We start from the raw sequence: 3,937 nt of genomic DNA, 5'->3' as shown, positions 1-3,937 counted from the left end.
ATGGTTTCCGTGCTTACACTGTTCAACAGAGACTTGTCCCTCAGGAGCACAAGAAGCCACAAAGGCTACAGACCCAGGGGGTCAGGGAGGTTGAAGAGGGAAACTACAAGTCACATATAGAAACCAGAGACAGACGATGTCTCACCGCATGCATACAGGGAGTTGTTCCCCAACCAAGTCATCTCTGTTTAACATGATGGTTGAGGTCCGTTAAACTTGACAAAGTAGTAACTTAACAAATTCATATGTTCTTTTCAACCCTTAGATGCATAAGTGGGTCTTTTTTGACCCAGTGAGGTGGTTTTCTTGAAGTATCTTTGTAATTACATTTTTTTATCATTTCATATTCCAGCTATTCCTCAAAAAACATGTTTTGGATATCATGAAATTGTAGTTTTTGAATTACTACCCCAAGCTTCCATAAGTGGGTCAAAAATGACCCGCATGCATTTTCTATGGAATCCTATGGGAAAATGTTTTTGTAAAGAAAATGTCTAAAATTATAAATAGTGAAAAATTAAATATAAAATATTTCTAGCGTGAACCAAAAATATAATACTAAATATTATACAAGTGATTTTTCTTGACCAAAATGACAAAAATGGCATAAAAACCCATATTATTCTAATACGGGTCCTTTTTGACCCACTTATGGAAGAGTGTAGGGTCCAGTCACTCGTGCATCTAAGGGTTAACTAAAAGCTCTACTGATAACACAGACCCAATTTGAATTTCAAATGAAATCTTTTTAAATTGGAGAAAGTAGAAAGTGAAGAGCAGTGTGTATCAGAGTGTCTCTCAGGGACACCAGCAGCCTCTGAGGGTCCCACAGGTCACCGCACAAATTAGAAAAAAGTTAATTTCACTGGACTTTATTTCACCAGAAATGTTTTCTGTTATATAATCAAATAAGAAGGACCTTAAGGAGTTCTCCCCATCCTGCTTTGCAGATATTAAAATGCAACACTCACACCTATATAACACACTACAGGGAAAGGGTAAACCACAATAAGCAGAATAGTCAATTGCAGGACTAAGAAAATATGTGTACATAGCATAAGATAGAATGAGTGTAGATATGGGATGAATCTGCAGGTTGGTTCAAAAGGAGAGCAAACGTTTCTATGGAAGTCAGTTTTTTGTTTTTCACTCAAGACAAAGGCCAAATGGGGACCTGAAACACAACAAGTAAAGGCTAATGTTGGCCTAAAATAAATGCCAGAAATGCCTTTTGCTACTGAAGCAGTTATTGATCACTTGTGGCGCGTACCGGCCCTTTAAGAGACCGATTCAGCAGTCAGAAACAGTTGAATACACTTAATTAAAAACCTTTTTTGACTAACATTGTAAACTGAAACCACAAGATCCTTGAGCCTAAAGTCATCGATGTGTAAACACAACATTACTATGATTGGTCCAAACTCCCCCTGGTGGAGATTAATTAACATATTTCTGGTGTTTCTTGATAAATAATCTCACTCACGGTGACGCCTCTGTCTCCTCTCCCTCCAGCCACACCTGACAGACCAGGGGAACCAGACACTCCCTGTGAAACACAACACAAACACAAATGTAAGGATGACCCATGTTTCATTATCTTACATCAGTGGTTCCCAACCGGGGGTACGGGGACCCCTAGGGGTTCTTGAGGGGATCACAGTCATCGCCAAATAAATAAAATAACTTTTGTCTTACATGAAATACAGAAAATAACAATGTTTCTTTTCAAATATGATGGAGAAAAGTGACTGGGGTCTTCTCCTGAAAAAGACATTATTGGCTTCTAAATAAGTATGTCTTAACATCATTGTGTTACCTGACAACAAGTGTACATTTCAAGTTTAAATGCATTTGTATTGAATGTGAGTTATACAGGTGATTTTCATTTCGGAGCAGTTGGGTTGAACATGATAACAAAGGGTTTAATACATGAAAAAATGGGTTTAATACACGAAAAAATGTAGGCGAATTATCCCAGATGAGTGAGGGGGTTCTTATAGAACGGAGACCAGCTCAAGGGTTACACAAGACAAACAAGGTTAGGAACCACTGTCTTACACAACATTGTGAAAAGCCAACAGCTGGTAACTCACTCTCTCCCCTGGAGGTCCTCTGGGCCCCGGAGGCCCGTCTTCACCCTAAAGAGAGGACACGCGCGCATGTTAAAATGTCAGATTTGCATATGGGAAACACACATGCTATCTCATATGTCTTCAGGGTTTCCGGGTACATCGTGAAGTCAGTACCTTGGATCCGGCCTTTCCTGCAAAACCATCTGCTCCGCGCTCTCCCCTGGGACCCTGCAGAGACATGAGATTACCTTTTAGACGTATACAGAAACATGCCTCTGCCAGAGACATCTGGTAGCCCCACTATATTACATTGACGGTCAATTAAATGTCAATGTTCTCTTCAAAAAATCAATTTTTTCGCTTATACTGTTTGATGTTTTGTCCGATACTCAGACTGAATTGCAACTGTCTCTTATTTGAATCTTGTAAAAACAGATGTAGGCAGGGATTCAGATGTCTGGAACCTGATTGGCTGACTTCTAATCGTGTTTCTGAGCATTGTATTTGAGTTACACTACAGGTCTAGAATATGTTATAGGTGAGGCAGCCGTTTCCATATTCACAAACTTACGACTTAAAGCTAAGAGACTTCAAAGTCATAAGCCTCAATAACATTGCAGTGCTTCAAGGAATAATACATCATATATATATATATATATACATACATACATATACACACACACACACATTCATATCTGACATCATCTATCAAATTGAACGTGTTAGCAAACAGTTGCCTATTTACATATCTAGTAGACACATAGCGACGTTAGCATCCATTTTAGCAGTGTTTTTGATGATATACTGTAAGTCCAATATTCATTAATATGTATGCTTTGTTTTATTGTTTTTATTAGCATTTCCAATAACATGTTGTATGTTTTCACTTATTTAACATTGCATTTGTTTCTAGAAATGTTTATTAATGTATTAATTAATGTTAAATAAACTATCTTTCTTGCTCTGTTTTTCAGTTCACTGCTACTAGATCCTAACTTTGCTCTTTGTAGCCTAGAGTTCAGATCTTCTTTCACTCAAAATGGCTGAAGTTTCATACGTGAATTAGATCAGGGACGTAAAACCAAAACAAAGAGCTAAAAGACACAAAAAACCTAATGATAACAGCAGATTTGGGTGATAATTATTTGAGGTTTTGTCGCTGTAGGCAACTCCTTTCACATGCAGTCATTCAGACAATTGTCTTTTATAATTGATATACGTTGTTTTGTTGGCTGCAATTTAAAGTGTTACAGCGAGTTTGGTTACTGTGAGCACCAGAGATGTCAAAAGTACACACTTTACTCAAGTAGAAGTACAGATACTCATGTTTAAAAATACTCTGGTGAAAGTAGAAGTACTGACTAAACTTCTTTACTCAAGTAAAAGTAAAGAGGCTTTGAAATGTACTTCAGTAAAAAGTACCCATAACTAGCAGCTGTTTTAAAGAGTACCTGACCTCCCTTTATATTAATAGAACAATAATGTCATTGTTAGCTAATGAATGTTTCCATGCTGACCAACGGCAACATGACAACGTTTTCATTGGTCCCTCTTCTTTAGAGAAGACCAGGAAATGATGGATACACGGATCGTGTTCAAATCAATAGGCACGCAATGACTCTAAATAATAATGATCACGCCACCAAACACACATTCAAACTAAAGGAACCAGCCTGTTTGGAAAATGTGAGAAGTAGAAAGTACAGGTATTTGGGTTCAACATGTAAGAAGTAGAAAGTACAGGTATTTGGGTTCAACATGTAAGAAGTAGAAAGTACAGGTATTTGGGTTCAACATGTAAGAAGTAGAAAGTACAGGTATTTGAGTTCAACATGTAAGAAGTAGAAAGTACAGGTATTTGGGTC

At 37.6% G+C, this 3,937-nt stretch overlaps 1 long non-coding RNA gene across 1 annotated transcript; it reads right to left on the bottom strand.

Moving 5' to 3' along the window:
* Positions 1–1,473: 1,473 nt before the first annotated feature.
* On the bottom strand, positions 1,474–2,301 carry LOC104958998 (uncharacterized). Its single transcript, XR_799813.1, has 3 exons — positions 2,247–2,301; positions 2,094–2,138; positions 1,474–1,546 (listed from the first exon to the last, which is right to left on the bottom strand). It is a non-coding gene; the product is annotated as an uncharacterized lncRNA (long non-coding RNA).
* Positions 2,302–3,937: the final 1,636 nt, after the last annotated feature.

The sequence above is a fragment of the Notothenia coriiceps genome, unplaced genomic scaffold (genome assembly GCF_000735185.1).
Source record: "Notothenia coriiceps isolate Sejong01 unplaced genomic scaffold, NC01 NC01_scaffold00029663, whole genome shotgun sequence".
Taxonomy (NCBI): Eukaryota; Metazoa; Chordata; class Actinopteri; order Perciformes; family Nototheniidae; genus Notothenia; species Notothenia coriiceps.
Note: the sequence above shows the minus strand (reverse complement) of the source record. Positions and strands in the feature narration are given on the sequence as shown.